The sequence below is a fragment of the Pistacia vera genome, unplaced genomic scaffold (genome assembly GCF_008641045.1).
Source record: "Pistacia vera cultivar Batoury unplaced genomic scaffold, PisVer_v2 Contig156, whole genome shotgun sequence".
Lineage (NCBI taxonomy): Eukaryota > Viridiplantae > Streptophyta > Magnoliopsida > Sapindales > Anacardiaceae > Pistacia > Pistacia vera.
Window position 1 is genome coordinate 183,142 of NW_022195641.1, and position 21,828 is coordinate 204,969.

Consider the following 21,828-nt stretch of genomic DNA (forward strand, 5'->3'; position numbering starts at 1 on the left):
GATGGCTGTGAAAGCATCAACTTCATGAAGACCCGCAAATTTTTGGTTATGCTCCTCATTTGGTCTTTGATAGTTGTTGCTTGCCAAAACCTCAAGCAACTCATAAGTCCCTCTAGAGTCTTATTCTGCAAAGCTTCTCCCGAGTTGCATCCACCATGGTTTGCACGTTACCTATCAGTCCATTGTAGAAAGTTTGGACTTGAAGCCAAACTGGCAACCCATGGTGTGGACATTTCTCATCAATTCCTTGTACCTCTCCCAAGCCTCATACAATGACTCGGATTCCTCTTGTAGAAATGATGTGATATCATTCTCAGTTTTGCTGATTTTGCTGGAGGAAAGAACTTAGTCAGGAACTTCTGTGCTAGATCATTCCAAGTTGTGATAGTCCCTGCTGGTGTGCCATTAACCACCCCTTAGCTTTATCCCCAATGAGAATGGAATAACCTAACCTAATGGCGTTATCTGACACTCGTTCGACTTGAAGGTGTCACAAATTTCAAGAGTTGCAATATGCTGATTCGATCTTCTTTAAATCACCATTAAACTACCGACTACGGATCATCTGAATGATTGTCGGCTTAATCTCAAGTTGTTAGCTTGCACCATAGGCCTAGTAATAGTAGACCCACTGCCATTAACCGTGGGAACTGAGAATTCCCTTAATGTCCTATTTTCTGGTTCTGCCATTTCAACAACTGTCTCTTCTGTTTCAACCACTATGTCCTCTTTTCTTCTCTCTCTTGTTAAGTTGTCTGGTGGTTTCTCAATCTCAAGATCAACAGGAACCACTGGCTGACGTCTTGCTCTTCGCATAAACTACACAGAATTAATGAAAGGAAGTGAAATCACAAACCAACTGAAAATTTAAAACAAAAATTAAAACTTCAATCTAGCTAACTATAGAAAAACTCAATGTTAACTTAAAACTCAATCCCCGGCAACAGCGCCAAAAACTTGATGCGTTGTAACTACAACATGCATAAATAGCAAGTGCACTAGTCGCACAAAGTAATAAAGTGATGAGTGAGTATCATCCCACAAGGATAGTGTTACTAAGTACGATTTCTCTAGTTTTAGTCCTAATTGAAGCACAATAAATTGGATTGATGGAAAATTAACAAACAAAATACAAATTAACAAAATATAAGTGAATGATAATGAAATTAAAGCAAAACACACACTTAACTAATTAAACAATGCTAAAAAATGCTAGGGTGTTGATTTCACCTAGATACGCTAACCCAAATCATAGAATCTATATCCAAGTTCTAATTCCTTGATTGAAAATCGAATTCCCTAAGTTGTAAAACATACCTTCTCAGGCTACATTTCCCTACTTATCCCTATTAAGCTTCCGCACCCACAAAAATGAAGTTAATAGTTCAAAGTCTTTTAAGCTTTATGGAATACTATCTAGATTTCATAGATCGCTAAACCTATCTCTAGCGTTTGCTTAATCTACGGTATTTATCCCAAGAGGCACAATCACAAATCACTTCTCAGTCTTATTGTGAACAACACACGTTTGAATGGGGATCAAGCATCCAAAGTCACTAAGCAAAGAGAAAACGCTCAATCATGAAATTAAAACTAAAGTAAATCATTCATATAAATTTGAATCATTGTACAAGGTTACATCAAACCCTAGCTAAACAACTCAGTTCATACTCAAAAACGAAATAAAATAACAAAACAACTGAATCAATCATCATTGAAAAACAAGCAAAAGATGGATAAATCTTCTCTAATTTGAAGCCCAAATCTTCAATAATCTTCTCCTTCCATGAGCTGCCTCCCAAAATAACGAACCTTGCCGCGGCGAAGCTTCCTGAAGAATTAAAATTCTAGAATTGCCTCCGCTTGTTTCTGAGGCCAAAAACTCCAAATCTGCCTTTATTTGCTCAAAATTTCCATTTTTAACTTGAAACACGAAATGTAAGGAATAAGTATCAATTCAGGCAAAAATAGACTAAGAAGTTCTAAAATCGGGCTAAAAGCTAATTCAAATAGTATAATCCTCGGATTATCAATCACTTTCTCATCAACTAAGTCTCTTATAAAACGATCCCTAATGTTAATGTGTTTTGGTCCTAGAATGATGAACTGGATTTTTAGAGATGTTTATTGCACTTGTGTTATCACAAAAAACAGTTATGCATTCTTGATCTAATCCATAATCACTTAGCATTTGTTTTAACCATGGAACTTGTGTACAATAGCTCCTTGCATCAATATATCCAGCTTCGGCTGTGGAAAGCAAGATTGAATTTTGTTTCTTGTTGTACCAAGTGATCAAGTTGTTGCTGAGAAAGACGCATCTCCCAGATGTGTTTTTTCTATCATCCAAGCTCCTTGCCCAATCAGTATCATTAAAGCCCACAAGCATAGGATTAGAATCATAAGAAAACCAAAGTCCAAAATCAGATGTTCCAACAACATATTTCGTAATCTTTTTCATAGCTTTGAGATAGAGCTTAGTTGGATTAGATAGAAACCTAGCACACACACACTTACATTAGAGCACAAATCAGGCCTACTTGCCGTCAAGTATAACAAACTTCCTATCATGCTTCTAAAAAACTTGCTGCCAACCTTTTTACCCTTTTCATCCTTGGAAAGTTTTAGGGTAGAGCTCATTGGAGTGTTAGCATACTTGGCAATTTTGAGATTGAATCTCTTGAGCATGTTTTTGGCATACTTGGACTAAGAGACAAACATGCCACAATCAATTTGTTTGATTTGAAGGCCAAGAAACATGTTTAGCTCTCCTACCATGCTCATCTCAAATTCATCTTTCATTAGTGCAATAAACTTTTTTAATTGAGTATGAGAAGTAGAACCAAACACTATATCATCCACATAAATTTGAGCACATAAAAACTCACCACTTTCATGCTTTATGAATAAGGTTTTGTTGGCATTACCTCTTGAGAAGTTGTGATTGATGCTTTGTTTTAACAAACATCCAATGTGTAGCAAGTGCACTAGTTGCAAAAAGTAATAAAGTGACAAGTAGAGTATCGTTCCCACAAGGATTGCGTGTTAAGCACTGATTTTCTAGTTTTGTATCAAGTTGGAGTAAATGAAAGGTGTTTGGATTTGCGGGAGAAAAATCAAGCTAAAGTTAAAACAAAACTCACAACGTAGTTTAAAATCTAACTAATGAAAGCAATATCAATTCAAGAGAAATATCAATTAAAACAAAGCGGTTAGGGTTTTGACTTCACTAGGATTTTATGAATTAATCTACGATTTCTGTTACTTCTACATTCACATTCAAGGATTATAAATCAGATACCCTAACATACAAAACATACCTTCTCAGGCTATGCTTTCCTATTTATCCCTATTAAGCTTCCGCTCCTAACAAATTGAAGGTTAATAGTTCCAAGTCCATTAAGCTAAATGGAATCCCAAATTGATTTCATTGACTCTCAAACCTATCTCTAGCGTTCAATCAATCAATGGCAATTACCCTAAGAAGCTAATACATGAGTCACTTCTTAATCTCATCGTGCTCCACAAGTAATTTCAATAAAAACAAGAGTAATTACACAATCCATGCAATAGAATGTAAAAGCAATATCAATTTATTGATTAGACATTAAAATCCCAATTACCTCAAAACCCTAACCCAAAAGTGAGTTAGTTCATACTAAAATTAAAGCAAATTAAAATAAAAACTGTAAACAAAGAATTCAACATGATGGAATAACGAAAAGAGAGTAAGATCTTCCCTAATTGATGAACCCAAAGACTTCCAATCTTCAATTTCTCTCTTCTTTTTCCAAACAAAGTCAAACCCCTTCTAAAATGACCAAGTCCCACTTATATAGTCGATCCCTTAACCCTAAGACTCTCTCAATACAATTAAAACGCACAGTTTTAATAACTGAAAATTGCAGACTTCACTGCGGTGAAGAGTTGGCTTCTAATTCACTATCTGACTCGAGAGTTTATCGCTGCGATGAAGAAAGAACTTCGCTATGGCAAACTTTTCTAAACTATTATGAAATTATGAAACTACCCCCTGCTTGCTTCCTTGCTTGAATCTTCAATCTTTAGTGATCTCCAATAGGAACAAGCTTCATAGTGCTTCGAATCCACATCAGAACTTCCCCGAATCCTAAGATTCGCTACTTCTGGGTCTAAAAACTCAATTCCGCTTAGTATTTGCTCTAACTGCATGTTTTGGCTTGAAACATAAAATATATGAAATTAAGTTGCAATTTAGGCAAAACGAAAGAAGAAGTATCCAAAATCAGGCCAAAAAGCCTAGATAAAACAGTATAATCCTAGGATTATCAAATGCCCCCAAACTTAAGACATGCTCATCCTTGAGTATCAGGTACAAAATTCGACTAAAGAAGAACAACTAACAAACAAAAAAAGACAACAAAATTGAAAATGAAATGAGAGAATTTAGAATCAAAACCAAACACGAAGAAATGCCTAGAATTTATACAAGTCTAAAAAATTGTTGAAACATTATTACTGGAAAATGCTTAACACTCCAAGAAGTTATAAGTTGATTGACTATCTTTCTCTATCGGCCTCCTGAGTAGGTAATCCCCACTTCAGTCCACCTTCCAACTTCCCAGATTATTTTATGCAGAAATGCAAAGTTTATCAAATGGTGGTAGACTTCATAAGCCTAAGTATCGAACTGCTCTCCACTAATACAGACTAGACATCACTAAGGATCAAAAGGTCTTTACAGGCTTGTAACGTTAGGCTCGGTTAGTGGGCTCCAAAGAAAAGGATAAGAAAAACAAAGTAAGAGAACTCGATTTTCTTCATGCAAACACTAAGAGCTACATCAATCTCCGCTTTCTTTCTCAACCACCAATCAAGGTGTCAACCATTTTATAACCCTCAACATGTGTAATTCTTATTTTTGATTCTGAAATGAAACTCTCAATTCTCTATTTCTTTTTATCTTTATTTCGTATATTTTTTTTTTTAAAGGCAACATCAATTTATTGAGGTCAATTACCCCTTCTTCCCGCCCCTTTTGCGACCCCCAAACTTAAGGTTTTGGTTCGTTAAATTCTCACACAACTCCCCAAGCTCTTTTGTGGCATACATTAGGTCCAAAATTCTCTTAAAGGGTGTGAAACGTGTTTAGGGTATAATGATTAGACCATTTTTGGTTTGCAAGGAAGATAAGGTAATGATAATCTCATAAGGCTCAAATGGGTGACTAGGGAAAAATTTATTCATGGTCGGTTGGAAAGGCTCAAACGTTCCAAAAAATTGCCTAAATCATTTCCTCAATAATGTCTATTCCTAGAATTTCGCCTCAAGCACTTCTCATCTAGGTTCTAGAGTCCACCAACATTATCAAGACTTCACCTAACCACATAAAATGTTTCTAAGCATGTCGAAATAATGAAAATGGTGGTTGAACCACTCAACAAACCTCTAGAAAAGAAAAGCTAATCAACCAACCTAAACTTGAAGCAATGCTTAACATTTTCCATAAATAAAATCTCAACAATCCTATCCTCATCATAGACTTATGCAATTCATCATTGGCAACAACAATACAAAACATAAAAACAAACTAAACACAAAACAAAATTTCAAATTTTCCTACCCCCAAACTTAAAATGACATTGTCCCCAATGTCACATCATGCACATCCCAGGAATAGAAAAGCATAATTAAAGGGTACGAGATAGTTCCCTCATTAATCCGTGAAGGCTGATTTTCTTTCAACATCATGCACACCCATCTTTGCTTCCTCATCATCATCATCTGTAAAACAAATGAAAATCTATGGTGCCCATTGTGTTAGAAATCTCCACTGAATAATACGAAAAAATTACAACCTAATCTCACCCTTAACAATCTAACAAAGGAAAATTGGTTCCAATGTACAAAACAAAAACAAAAACAAATGAAAACAGAAAATAGAAAAACAAGTGTTTTAGGCTTCATTCGTCGTTTTCCTCTTCTCCTTCGACGCCATCATCTTCTTCCATGGCATCATCTTTTTCCTCCTTTTGCCAATCTTGCCATTGGAAGTTTGAAACATCAATGCCCAGATTGGTGCAGCGGTTGTATTGCATCTCATAGATCATTCGGGTCTGCCCTGCCATCCAATCTTGACGTCGTTCCATCCTATTCACCTTATCCAAAATTTGTTGCAATAGCTCCCTTGTCGTGGATGTTGAACTGGATGTTGTGGCCGTTGTTGGGGTTCTTGGTCTTTTCGAGTTGAAGCTGGTTCCTTTGCTGGGAGGATGCTCTAGGAGCTTGAAATAATAGCTTTGATCGAGGGCTGGGGCAGGATGAAGAAGTGGTTCATCATCTGCCTTCTTTACTCCCGCTCGAGTGCAAATCTCAGTGATGAGATGTGGGAAGGCAAAGCTCCCTCGCCCTGGTTTAGCTGCATGCCATATACTCTCCATTTTTATATTCCCCATATCCATTTTCTTTCCAGTGGCAATGGCAAAAGTAAAACTGCTTGCTCAAAAACCACTTTATTATAGTGCATTTTCGGAACCATCCTCGAACAGACAAAGTACTGCCACAATCTACCCATGGGAATCAAATTAGTTCCTTTTATGCTTCTCCTTCCCTTCTTTGAAATTTCCCAAGAGGTACTTGGCTTTGCAATAACCTTCAGAATCTCATCCTGGTTAATCTCCTTCTTTTTGAATTCTACATACTGATCACGGTCAATTTGATCAATCTTGTAAAATTCATTGATAATCTTTGCACTAATTTCCACCTGGACATCCCTCACATATACATGCCCGGGCTCACACTCAGGGAAGTTTGCATAAAACTCTCTTATGATTAGCTCTATGGCTAAGTGCTTTGGTTCACGCAGAAAGATATCCCATCCTCTCCCTTGAATCCAAGCTTTTCTATTGACTGTGTCAATCCTCTCTTGGCAATAAAACCTTTGTCTTTTCTTTTAATTGCGCCTTCGTAACACTGCCTAGCCTTCTCATTCACAAATCTATTGTCGACTTGTTTTCCTTTACCCCTGGCAGCCGTTTTGAGCGGCATTTCGGCTTTCAATTATGTTCACTCAAATCTACCACTAAAATTCAGTAATTCAACTCCCAAAATTCAACACTAAAGCACACTTTCAAAACCCACAATCACTTCCTCAATTCACCCTAAAGTTTCAAAACTTACACTTACACCCCAAAATTCCCACTCTTCCAAACTCAATCAAAACAATTTCGAAATCACAAACCCACTCTTCCTCAATACACACAAATCAAACTCCACAAATTCCAACCCAAAATCAACTCACAAGTCGCACCAAAATCAAGCTCAAAACTTCAATCAATTCATAAAGCAAGTACAACTAAAATTTGATTAAAATCAACACTAGAAATACTAAGTCGTACCTTGTCCACCTCAGATTCACCCTTGATTTCGCCAATTTCTGCCCAAATTTAAAGATCCCCAATTTCTAGTAAACCTAGGGTTTTTCGCGAATTTTTGCTCAATCCTTGAAAAATTGAGATGATTTAGTGTTTATGAGGATTAAGGAGTGGAGTAGTGGGAAGAATATTCACTGGAAACACTCTGGATTGAAGGTGGAAATGTTTGGTTCTTGGAAGTTTTCACGAAAAATGAAGAGTCATCGCTAGTTTATATAGAAAGCAGACTTTGCCGCGACAAAGAATAAACTTCGCCGCAACGAAGTTCTTGAACCATTTGTTTGATACGTTCGATACTGTGGCGAAGGAAATTTCTTGCCACTATGAACTTTGGCAGTGAGTACAACGTTGCGATGTAAAATAAACTTCGCCGCGGTGAAATCTGGAATTCCATTAAGTCCAATTTTGGGCAGAATTCCAATTTTTGCCACATTTTGATCATTCACCTGAAACAACAAGAACAAACGAAATTAAACTATTTCCTAAGTCATAAAACATATAAACGAATTTAAAACAACTAAAAAATATGAGAACACTTGGGTTGCCTACCAAGAAGCGTTTGTTTATAGTCGGAAGCTCGACTTTTTCAAGTCCTCATTCTGGAATGTCGAGTTTGACGGGTAGTGACTTGCAACTCAACGCCCCATCAATGTATGGCTTCAATCGCTGCCAATTAACCTTAAATGTCCCCTTTTCTTCATGTGAAATCTCCACAGCCCTGTATGGGTAGACTTCTGTAACTATGAAGGGTCCGGACCATCTAGACTTAAGTTTTCCAGGAAAGAGCCTAAGTTTAGAATTGTACAACAAAACTTTTTGACCCACTTCAAAGTTTTTCTTCGTGATATGCTTGAAATGCCACATCTTGGTCTTTTCTTTGTAAATATGGGCATTCTTATAAGCTTCATGATGAAACTCGTCAAGTTCATTCAATTTCAGCATCCTTTCCTCCCCATTAGCTTGTAAATCCGTGTTTAGCTACTTGACTGCCCAATATGCCTGATGCTCGAGTTCCACCAGCAAGTGACATGCCTTCCCATATACCAACTGGGACGGAGACATACCAATTAGAGTCTTTAATACAGTGCGGTATGCCCATAATGCATCATCTAACTTCTGTGACCAGTCATTCCTGGACACATTAACTGTCTTCCCTAAAAATTTTTTCAGCTCTCTGTTTGACAGTTCCACTTGCCCATTGGTCTGAGGATGGTATGGTGTAGCCACTCTATGTTTCACTTCATATTTTCCCAGGAGAGCAACAAATTGCCTATTGCAAAAATGAGATCCCCCATCACTGATGATTGCCCGTGGTACTCCAAATCTTGAGAAAATGTTCTTCCTCACAAAGTTAACCACCACTTTGGCATTATTGGATGGTAATGCAATTGCTTCCACCCATTTCGACACATAGTCCACAGCCACCAAGATGTACACATTTCCATATGAATTCAGGAAAGGGCCCATGAAGTCAATCCCCCACACATAAAAAAGTTCAACAACTAGAATGTTATTCAATGGCATCTCATCTCTCCTTGAAATATTTCCACTCCGTTGACATTGGTCACATTCCTGAACCACCTGGAAAGCATCTTTGAATAGAGTTGGCCAATAGAATTCAGATTGAAGGACCTTGGCTGTTGTTCTAGTCCCTCCAAAGTGACCACCAACTTCCTTCTCATGGCAATGCCTTAAAATACTCTCTATCTCCTCTTCCGGGACATATCTACATATCTTCTGATCGGCACAGTGTTTATACAGAAATAGTTCTTCCTAGAAATAGAACTTTAAGTCAGAGAAAAATTTACTCTTCTGTTGGAAAGTCATGCCATTTGGGAGCACTCTAGATGATAAGTAATTTGCAAAATTTGCATACCAAGGTGCTTTTTCAACTCTCATAAGTTTCTCATCCAGGAATGTCTCCTTGATTTGAGTTTCCTTTTCACTTCCCTGATTCGGTCATTCAATCCTTGATAGATGATCTGCCACCACATTTTATGATCATTTTTTTGTCTCGAATTTCTAATTCGAACTCTTGCAACAGTAGGATCCATCTAATCAGCCTGGGTTTTGCTTCTTGTTTTGCCAGTAGGTGCTTGAGTGCTGAATGGTCTATGTAGACAATCACCTTAATACCTAGCAAATAAGACCGAAATTTGTCAAATGCAAAAATGACAGCTAAAAGCTCTTTTTCAGTAGTAGTGTAATTCAACTATGCATTGGTTAGTGTCATGCTAGCATACTGAATTACATGCAAAATCTTATTCTGTCGCTATCCTAAAACTACTCCTAATGCAACATCACTAGCATCACACATCAATTCAAATGGGAGTTCCCAATTGGGAACTATAATAATGGATGCAGACACTAATAATTTCTTAAGACTTTGAAAAGCACGCATGCATTTATCATTAAAATCAAAAGAAGCATCTTTTATCAACAAATTGCAAAGAGGTTTAGAGATTTTAGAGAAATCCTTTATAAATCTTCTATAGAACCCCGCATGCCCCAGGAAACTCCGGACTGCTTTAACATTTGCTGGTGGTGGCGACTTCTCAATCACTTCCGTTTTTGCTCGATCCACTTCAATGCCATCCTTTGAAATTCGGTGACCGAGTACTATTCCTTCTTGAACCATGAAGTGACATTTCTCCCAATTGAGCACCAAATTTGTATCCCGACATCGCTGCAAAATAAATAAAAGGTTAGATAGGCAATTATCAAAAGAAGAACCGAAAACAGAGAAGTCATCCATGAAGACTTTTATGAACCGCTCCACCATGTCACCAAAAATTGACATCATGCATCGCTGGAATGTGGCCGATGCATTGCACAACCCAAAAGGCATCCTTCTGTAAGCAAAGGTACCATAAGGACAAGTGAATGTCATCTTCTCTTGAGCAATGGCAATTTGATTATAACCTGAAAAGCCATCTAGGAAACAATAATAAGCATGTCTCGCCAGTCTTTCCAACATTTGATCGATGAAAGGAAGTGGAAAGTGATCATTTCTTGTCGCTTCATTCAACTTTCTGTAGTCGATACACACTTTCCAACCCATGGCTGTCCTAGTCGGTATCAATTCATTGCTTTCGTTCTTTATTACCATGACACCTCCTTTCTTTGGAACCACTTGCACCGGGCTCACCCAAGGACTATCTGAAATAGGGTAGATGATATCCGCATCTAAGAGCTTTACCACTTCCTTTCTCACCACTTCCTTCATAGAAGGATTCAATCTCTGTTGTGGTCACACTCTAGGCTTGAAATCATCTTCCATGAGTATCTTGTGCATACAAAGAGAAGGAGAAATGCCTTTAATGTTGGAAATGGTCCATCCAATGGCTGATTTATGCTCTCGTAATAATCGAACCAATCTCTCTTCCTCCACTTTATTCAGCTTTGCACTGATGATCACCGGAAAGCTTTCTGATTCACCAAGATACACATATTTAAGGTGAGATGGTAAAGGCTTTAGTTTAAGCTTAGGAGGTTCCTCCGTTTTTGCCTTTTCGTTCTTTTTTTCTATGTCAAACTCTTCAAATTCTGGATCTTGGGTTGTTTCTATCAGTTGGAGTGCTTCCAACGACCTAGCACACTTATTCTTCTTCGGCACTTCCACATCAATTGTTTTGGATTGGGCAATGCAAGCTTCTAAAGGTAAATGAGGGGTGTTCTCTTTGATGGTATCCGCTACAAGTCTATCCACCAAATCCACACTAAAACATGAATCTGATGGAAATTTCATTGCTTTGAATACATTAAATGTTGGACCCTTAGGATCAACTTTCCTCCTTGTACATCAATTAAGGCTCTCCCGGTAGCAAGAAATGGTCATCCCAAAATGAGAGGAATTTTCTTGTCTTCTTCCATATCCAACACAACAAAGTCCGCCAGAAAAATGACTTTGTCAACCTTAACTAGCACATCTTCAACAATGCCCCATGGATGCTTAATGGATCGATTTTCAAGCTACAATGATACAGTTGTCGGTTTCACTGTTGGAGTAGGTGCCCTAGAGCCAACCAATTATTGTGGAATTGACTCTTTGTAATAATGTTCATTAATCAATAAAAAAAGGCATTTTATTCTATATCGCGTAAATCATTATTATTGCAATATGTATTGATATATGTCCTTAGAATGGTAGAACCATGACGAGGGTATCAAGTGTTTCAAATCTTGATAGTGAGAACCCTATGAGCACATATGGTGGCCATTCTAGAAACGTCCGTAGCCCCAATATTATTCTGAAGTAAGGGCACAAATAATACGGTAAACCTATCATAGTGTTGAACGACCCTGTCGAAAGGCAATGACTGATCTCACTTGTCAAGGTTGTTTGGTGACAACCTGGTGCAACACATGGGTTGCTGTAGGCGATTACACCGCAGCAAGTTCACTGGACAAACCCACCAGAGGATTCCATATGGATGGTAACCCCAGTGTCTATGGAACAAATCCTCTAACGAATGGTGGTGCATGTGATCCTTAGACTTGAGATCACCAGCGCCTTGTGCACCGATTGGTGTAGTTTGACACTAGCCTAATGCAGTTCTTTTCAGAGCTGTCAATATGGTGTGATTGGCTATATCAAGAAGTGTATCAAGACTATGGTGGATTGACAGAGGATTCATCACTCCTAGGTATGGGAGAAAGTTATCTCATGGCGCAATTTAGTAATGGCAATGACACTAAAACTGTGGCTACAGTGGGATTGAGTTGTTGCTCTATCCAGTTTATGATATGGGTCATTGGTCTAGAAACTGAATACATAATATCGAGAGTAACTGAAGGTTGACACTATTTCTATGCCTTCATCTCATCGAGATAACGTATGATAAAGGATCGAATTGCACGGTAACTATATCGTTGACGGTAGCTACTTTGCTGAATCCAAATCTATCGGGTGGCCATATGCCTTGCTAGGGGCCAATCTTGCGTGTATTAGTGAGACATTAATTGGTGTTATTCGTGATACTATCACTGCCGATATGATGAGGAGCCTATGGGTCACACACATAGAAGACAATTTGATCCAAGAAGAAAGAAGGGCATTTTCGTCTTTTAAGGCGAAAGGGTATTTTGGTAATTCACAGTGCAACAAATTCGTTGAGGTGTAGCCTTTATTTAATTTGTTAGAAAAATTAAATAAGTGAAATTACGTTTAAATGTGTGTTCGCACATATTTAATATATTTATCATTATTGTTAAATGTTAATATTTTATATATATTATTGATTTTAATGGAGATAATGATGGAAAATAAATAAATCAAATGGGAGTGTTTGGCAACATGGGCGTTTGGGTTGGAGCCCACCTATTCCATGGATTAGGGCAACTTAATTAACTAAAAAAGAAAAATGTTAATTAAATGATATAGGATTTTCTTTGAAAAACACAGCAGCCCCTCTGATAATACACCCCACGCAGTAACATTTTTGTGCCTAAAACAAATCATGATTTTGTTTTCTTCTTAATCTTGAAGCCAAAGAGATCTAGCAAATCCCTCTTGGTTCTTTTGAGATTGTCTTCGTGTGGACTACACAGGTTCGATCCTACACTTGGATCGATAACCAAAACATTCGTCGACAAATTTGGAGGAGCCTCCAACGTGCGTTTGTTTCTCTTAACTCATGTTTAATATTTCTGCAGATTCTTATTATGATAAAATTGTAAAATTATACCCTTGATCTTGGCTCATGTAAACGATCCCTGAGTTATATTATTTTTGTTTCCGCTGCGTATACGGGACCGTTTACTAACATTCACTTCACCAATCCCTAATCTCCTAAAAACAGAAAAAGGCATTAGATTAATACTTGCACCCAGATCACACAAAACTTTATCAAATGCAATATTTCCTATAACACATGGGATAGTAAAACTCCTTGGATCCTTTAGTTTTAGAGGTAGCTTCTTCTGTAGAATGGCATTGCACTCCTCTGTAAGCATTACTGTTTCCTCCTTTTCCAACTTTCTCTTATTTGCTAGAATGTCCTTGAGGAACTTAGCGTAGCTCGGCATCTGTTGCAAGGCATCTGCAAAAGGAATGTTAATATGCAGTTTTTTAAATACCTCAAGGAATTTCGTGAACTGCTTATCCTGATTTTTCTTTCTGAGCCTCTGAGGAAAAGGCACAGGAGGCGTGTGATGTGCCAACTCTGGTGGTATCTCAGGAAATGGTACTTTTTCCTTCTTCTGTTTTGGCATCTCTGGCATCTTCTGTTCTTCTTCTCGGAGATTCTTCGGCTCTTCCTCAATAATGATTTCTTCTTTGACTTCTTCATTAGAATCTTCCCTTTCTTTTGGTGGGCTCTCTTCTTTTCCTCTTTAATCAACCTCTTCCAAAATGGTTCACTCTGTAAAGTTATTGCATTTGCTTGCTCACGTGGATTTGTCACTATGTTACTTGGCAGGGAACCTTGGGGTCGCTTATTCAGCATTTCAGCTATTTGACCCATCTGTAGTTCCAAGTTTCGAATGGAAGTCCCTTGGTTTCTAAAATTTGCCTGTGTCTCATTCATAAAACCTATGGTTTCTTGCATGAACTTTCCGAACATATCTTCCAACTTTGAAACTCTTTGATCCCCTGGTTGATTATTCACCCCCACTTGATTGTTTGACATTGTTCTTTGATTCCATTGGTTATTCTGATGATTCTAATTGTTCTGATTGTTTTGATTGCCCCAAGACAAGTTTGCATGATTTCTCCAACCAGGATTGTACGTGTTGGAGAAAGGATTGTTTTGTTGTCTCTAATTCCCAGCCAAATAATTGACTTGTTCTGATGATGAAGATGCTGAAGCAAAAGTGTTCCCCACTTGGCATTCAATGCTCGCATGGTTACCTACACAAAAATCACATGTTACTTGAGGTGTTTGAATTGAATTTACTTGCATACCTCCTAATTGTTTCTGAAGTGCTATCAGTTGGGCTGAAATGGCCGTGTAAGCATCAACTTCATGAATACCTATAGACTTCTTTGGATGAATTCTTTCATTGGGTCTTTGATAGTTATTACTAGCCAGGACTTCAAGTAACTCATATGCTTCTTTAGGTGTCTTGTTTTCCAATGCTCCTTTACTTGTTGCACCATTGTTTACACATTTGTTAGCAACCCATTATAAAAAGTTTGGACTTGCATCCAAATAGGCAACCCATGGTGTGGACACTTTTTCAATAGTTCCTTATATCTCTCCCATGCTTCATAAGGTGATTCATTTTCTTCCTGGAGAAATGATGTGATATCATTTCTCATCTTTGCAGATTTCGCTGGAGGGAAGTATTTAGTCAGGAACTTTTGAGCCAATTCATTCTAGGTTGTGATTGTTCCTGCTAGTAATGCCATTAACCATCCCTTTGCTTTATCCCTTAATGAAAAAAGAAATAATCTTAATCTGATGGCGTCGTCTGACACTCCATTTGATTTGAAGGTTTAGCAGATCTCTAAGAAGTTTGCAATGTGTGAATTTGGGTCTTCTTTCAGATCTCCCGTAAATTGCACTGACTATTGTATCATTTGGATGATTGCCAACTTTATTTCAAAATTGTTGGCCTGCACAGGTGGTCTAGTGATACTTGGACCACTACCATCAACGGAGGGAACTGAGAATTCCCTCAAAGTTCTGGTTTCAGCCATCTCAATAACTATCGCTTCTCGTTCTCTTCTCTTTCTATTAAGTCTTCTTGCGGTTCTTTCAATCTCTGGATCAATAGGAACCAATGGATGACGTCTAGCTCTTCGCATAAACTACACAGATAAAAAGAGAGCGTGAGATCACAAGCGATCAGAAAAGAAACAGCAAAATTAAACTAGAAAACAATTAAAACTAAAATTAAACTCCAATCTAGCTAAAACCAGAAAAATTCAATATTAACACAAAATTAATCCCCGGCAACGGCATCAAAAACTTGATGCTTTGTTTTAACAAACATGCAATGTGTAGCAAGTGCACTAGTCGCAAAAAGTAATAAAGTGATAAGTAGAGTATCGTTCCCATGAGGATTGCGTGTTAAACACTGATTTTCCTAGTTTTGTATCAAGTTGGAGTAAACAAAAGGTGTTTGGATTTGCGGGAGAAAAATCAAGCTAAAGTTAAAATAAAACTCATAACGTAGTTTAAAATCTAACTAATGAAAGCAATATCAATTCAAGAGAAATATCAATTAAAACAAAGCGGTTAGGGTTTTGACTTCACTAGGATTTTATGAATTAATCTACGATTTCTGTTACTTTTACATTCACATGCAAGGATTATAAATCGGATACCCTAACATGCAAAACATACCTTCTCAGGCTATGTTTTCCTACTTATCCCTATTAAGCTTCCGCACCCAACAAATTGAAGGTTAATTGTTCCAAGTCCGTTAAGCTAAATGGAATCCTAAATTGATTTCATTGACTCTCAAACCTATCTCTAGTGTTCAATCAATCAATCAATGGAAATTACCCTAAGAAGCTAATACATGAGTCACTTCTCAATCTCATAATGCTCAACAAGTAATTTCAATAAAAACAAGAGTAATTACACAATCCATGCAATAGAATGTAAAAGCATCATCAATTTATTGATTAGACAATAAAATCCCAATTACGTCAAAACCCTAACCCAAAAGTGAGTTAGTTCATACTAAAATTAAAGCAAATCAAAATAAAAACTGTAAACAAAGAATTCAACATGATGGAATAACGAAAAGAGAGTAAGATCTTCCCTAATTGATGAACCCAAAGACTTCCAATCTTAAATTTCTCCCTTCTTTTTCCAAACAAAGTCGAACGCCTTCTAAAATGACTAAGTCCCACTTATATAGTCGATCCCTCAACCCTAGGACTCTCTCAATACAATTAAAACGCACAGTTTTAATAACTGAAAAATTGCAAACTTTGCCACGGCGAAGAGTTGGCTTCTAATTCACTATCTAACCCGAGAGTTTATCGTTGTGGCGAAGAAAGAACTTCGCCACGGCGAACTTTTTTGAACTATTATGAAATTACAAAACTACCCTCCGCTTGCTTCCTTGCTTGAATCTTCAATCTTTAGTGATCTCCAATAGGAACAAGCTTCATAGTGCTTCGAATCCATATAAGAACTTCCTCGAATCCTGAGATTCTCTTGCTTCTGGGTCTAGAAACTCAATTCCACTCAGTATTTGATCTAACTGCATGTTTTGGCCTGAAACATAAAATATATGAAATTAAGTTGCAATTCAGGCACAAACGAAAGAAGAAGTACCCAAAATCTGACCAAAAAGCCTAGATAAAATAGTATAATCCTAGGATTATCAGTGATCAAGAAGGAAAGAGGTTAGCCTATCATACTAGGCTCTCAATGCTTGCTTTTATCCACAGAGTACTTTCTTTAGTTTAAAAACGTGATCTGGCTTGTGAGGATCCTAGAATCCTACTGGTTGCTCAACATAGACTTCCTCCATGAGCATGTTGTTCAAGAATGCACTCTTCACATCCATTTGGTAGAGTTTCAGTTTCATACAACAGACAACTCCCAACATCAATCTTATGGATTCAAGCCTAGCCATTGGTGCAAAAGTCTCATCGAAATCAACTCCTTCAACTTGGGTATACCCTTCTGCAACAAGCCTAGCTTTTTTTCACACAATGTTCCCAAACTCATCTGATTTATTTTTTAAAATCCACTTTGTTCCAATAACATTTATCCATTCAGGTCAAGGAACCAAGTTCCATATGTCGTTTCTTTCAGATTGCTCTAGTTTATTGGATATATAAGATGTTAGGGGTCTAAATGTAAAGATCTAAAGGTTTGTAGAAACAGTGCATTTTGTATAACTGAAAACTATAAAAACAGACCACCTGTAATGGATTCAGTTAGAGAAAGAAATTCCAGAATTTTTACTCATTTGCTTGTCTCTTTCTTTGCATCTTTTCTTTGTATTTTGTTGAGTTTATTTCTTGCTTTTAGTAAATCTTTCATGGTATCAGAGCCAAAGACAAATGTCAATGGCTAATCCAAAACCCGAGATCATGAATTTCAGTTCAAAATCTGGAGTTGAGCAGACTAGTACTGAGAATGTAGGAAATCCAGCTGTTCAATCTTCTTTACCGAATCTTTCTGTGAAATCAGGGGAAAGAAACTACAACTATTAGCGTTCACAAATTCTTGCCGCCCTAGCTTCTCATGAGCTTGATGGATTTGTTATAGGTGAGAATCTTTGTCCTTCTATGTTTCAAATTGAAAAATCATCAAATTGTGAGTTAGGGATTAAGAAACCAAACCCTAGGTATTTTAGCTGGAAAAGAACAGATCAATTTTTGGTAAGTTGGTTGATTTCATCCATATCGGAATTTATGTTTAGACACGTAGCTAAATGTACTAGTGCCTACGAAATTTGGAATACTTTAGAGTTATATTTTCAATCCTTTTCAAAAGCTAGGACGCTGCATTTGCGTAATCTGTTACAGAGTACTAAGAAGGAATCTTTAAGTGTAAATGAGTATATTTTGAAGATGAAAGAGTTCGGTGATGAATTAAATTTTGAGTGGAGTTCAAATTGGAGAGGAAGAACTACTATTGTATATCCTAGATGGTTTAGGACCAGAATTTGATGCTATGGTCACTAACCTGATAGCTAATAGTAGTCAAGCTAATCTTCAAGAAGCTCAGATATCATTACACAAACATGAGATAAGACTTGAAAAACAAAACAATGCTCTGTCCAGTTTCCCTGAGCATATGGCTTCAACGCTACTTACTTCTAAGCAAGGCTCTGTCGAGTTAAATATTGGAGTATTTCAGCTTCAAGCTTCTGGTTCACAAGGGATATTATTTACTAATCCTCAGTTGTCACCAATATAGTCAGGATTGATCCCTTACCAGATCAGAATTCATATGTTCAGTACCCTATTAATGTTACTGCATTCAATCTTGTGCATCCTTACCCTGACTCTTTTCAATTTTTTTCCTCTAGACTGATGTCTTTCCCTAATAATAGCATAAGAGGCAGAGGTAGAGGGCAAGGACATATAAAGCCACATTTGGTGTGTTAGGTTTGTGGTAAAACAGAGCACTCGACCATCCAATGTTATCACTGTTTTGATCATAACTATCAAGATTTTACAGCTCCTAGTCACAATACCATGCCAAACTATCCCACACCAGGTCCTTCACCAAGCTCCAATGTTCAACAATCAGCAGCCTCATTTTCAAAATCAACACATGAACCTGTATAAGCTTTGTTTGCTACAAATTGTGCATCACCAACAGCCTCTCACAATTCATATGGAGTATTTCATGATCTTTTAGCCAAGAATGGTTCTCCAACCCCTTCTTAGAATTTTAATGGCCCTCTTCCTCCTCAAAACCATCATCTATATTAGTCTACTGGTGGATCTCTTCATCAGCATTCAGCCTTGATGTCAACTCCTACTGCATAAACCATGGTAACAGCACATACTCTTAATGACCAATCCTGGTACATGGATTTAGGAGCTTCAAATCACATGACTACTAATTCAACAAATATGGTGATGAAGACAGATTATTAAGGAGGATCTCAAGTCCAAGTTGGGAATGGCCAATCCATTCCTATCACACATACAGGTATGATTTCACTGCCTTCAACTTTACCTTGTAGAGCTTTACAACTACATAACATTCTATGTGTTCCACGTATCACTAAAAATCAATTGAGTATCTCTCAAATTACTAAAGAGAATAATGTAATAGTTGAATTTCATTTCATGCTGATTATTGCTTGGTATAGGATAAGTTCAGCCACGAAGTTCTTCTGCATGGAACTATCAAAGATGGCCTCTATTGATTGACATTTCCAAAAGGAGTATCTTTTTCAGCAATTCACTATACTACTGCGGTTATTTCTTCAAATGTGTGTGGTGTTACTACTTGGACTACCTCTGGTTGTATTCCTTCAACTACTGCTGAGGTCAATCAGTTCAATTCTGAATCTTCTTCAGCTAGTACTCCAGTTTATTCAATTGCTTGTAATCAATTAAAATTTGTTTCCAACAATACTATGCCATGCATGATTGGGACACCCAAATACTAAAGTGCTTAGTGCTGTTTTAAATAAAATGCATGTAAGACATTCTATTGATAATAATAATCAACTGTTTTGTGAAGCCTGCCAGTTTGGCAAACTGCAGCAATGTCGATTTCCAAGTTCACAGTCTAGAGCAAAGCATCCTTTACAAATAGTATATTCTGATTTGGGGGGGCCAGCCCCTATGACTTCTACTGAAGGTTATAAGTATTATATCATCTTTGTAGATGATTTTAGTAGGTATATTTGGATTTACCCTTTAAAGTTTAAGTTTGAGGCCTTTGATGTTTTTACTCAATTCCACTATTTTGTTTAAAATCAACTAAATACCAAGCTTAAATGCTTGCAAACAGTTTGGGGTGGTGAATACAAGCCATTTGCTAACTATTTATAGAAGCATGGAGTGTTATTTACTCATCCTTGCTTTTATATTCATCACCAAAATAGGCGTGTGGAAAGAAGACATAGAATGATCACTGAATTTGGATTGTCCCTATTAGCACATGCTGGAATGCCCTTAAAATTTTGGTGGACAATCTTTAGCACAGTTGCTTACCTTTTAAATAGACTTCCCTCGATAGCCATTGGATTTGTCTCACCCTTTCAATGTTTGTTTAATCAAGAACCAGACTATTCCATGCTTAAAATGTTTGGTTGCAGCTGCTTTCCATACCTCAGACCTTATCAGCCACACAAATTTTCATTTCACATAGAAAAATGTGTGTTTCTTGGGTACAACCTTGCACACAAAGGGTATAGGTGTATGGCAGCTTCTGGTAGAATTTATGTCATAAAGTAAGTGAGGTTCAATGAGACTGACTTTCCATTCAAGTCTGGTTTTCAAAATACAGCATTTGATTAAGAAAAATCCACTGAAAAATCTGGTTCTTCTCAAGCATGGTTTCTGCCGTATAGTGCTTAACTATTGTCAAACTCCAATTCTGGTGCCTTTATACATAAAGGCACTTCTGATTGCAATCTTCAATCTACTTCATCTTCTTCTCATCCTCCAATACCAGTTGTAGTAGAATTATCTTCTGATCATACATATAATGTTGTGTGTCCATCTACTGTAGGGTGTTCTAATCCTCAATCTATGGCTAATGTTCCTATAGTTTTAGAACATCTCATGACTTTTGATCCTCATGCATTTACTGTCTCTGATTCTGGTCCTGTAATTGATACTCATGAAGTTTCTCCTAATCGTATGCCTACTCGGTTTATTCAAAATCAGAATCCTTCTGGCATTCACTTGGAGGTAGTGCTACCCATTTCTTCCTCTAATGTTCCATCAAAAAATGTCCATCCCATGATCACTAGATCTAGGTCCAAGGCATATGCTCTTCTAGCAACTCATGGTATATTAGCAGAACCAAAATTTGTCACTGAAGCACTAAATACTCCAAAATGGAAGGAGGCTATGAATGCTGAATATCAAGCACTCTTAAATAATAAAACATGGGAACTAGTTCCATATGAAAAGGGTATGAATGTAGTTGGAAGTAAGTGGGTGTTTAAAACCAAATTACACTTTGATGGATCACTTCAGAAGTACAAGGCCAGGTTGGTAGCCAAAGGATTCCAACAAACTCCTGGCCTTGATAATTTTGATACTTTTTCCTGATAGTTAAGGCAGCTATAATTCGAATTTTTTTTGTCTTTAGCAGTTTATAATGGCGGGAAGTGTAACAACTGGATGTAAGTAATGTATTTTTAAATGGTGATTTAACAGAGCAAGTATTCATGATGCCTCTTGAAGGGTTCTCTGATTTCTCTCAAACAAAGCAGGTGTGTAGGCTACATAAGGCATTATATGGCCTTAAGCAGGCTCCTAGAGCCTAGTTTGACAAGTTAAGGGCTACATTATTGGCTTAGGGTTTTACAAATTTTGCTTCCAATATAAGTCTTTTTCTTTACAAAAAGGACTCTCACATTATGTATCCCCTAGTCTATGTAGATGATATATTGCTTACAGGAAATAACACACAACTACTTTCTCAAATTGTGAAAGATCTTAATGACCAATTTGCTTATGGGATTTGAAGTTAAAAGAACTGATACAGGGTTGCTACTAACTCAAAGTAAATATACTCAAGAGTTGCTACTTAAGGATGGTATGGGGATCTCTAAGCCTTGTTCTACACCTATGGCTACAGGAACTCGACTAGGAAAGGACAATAGTGATCCACTTGAACAACCTTCTCTCTATTGAAGCATTATATGGGGGTTGCATTACTTGATTTTGTCTAGACCTGATCTAGCATTTTCCATAAATAAATTAAGTCAATTCCTCCAACATCCCATTGTCAACCACTGGACAGCATGCAAAAGAATATTGAGGTATGTCAAGGGCACTGTTAAGTATGGTTTGTTATTC

At 37.3% G+C, this 21,828-nt stretch overlaps 2 non-coding genes across 2 annotated transcripts; both read left to right on the plus strand.

Moving 5' to 3' along the window:
* The first annotated feature begins 215 nt into the window (after positions 1-215).
* LOC116124800 lies at positions 216-320 on the plus strand. Its single transcript, XR_004127259.1, has one exon. It is a non-coding gene; the product is annotated as a small nucleolar RNA R71 (small nucleolar RNA).
* A 14,249-nt stretch (positions 321-14,569) lies between these two features.
* LOC116124798 lies at positions 14,570-14,676 on the plus strand. The gene has a single exon (XR_004127257.1). It is a non-coding gene; the product is annotated as a small nucleolar RNA R71 (small nucleolar RNA).
* Positions 14,677-21,828: the final 7,152 nt, after the last annotated feature.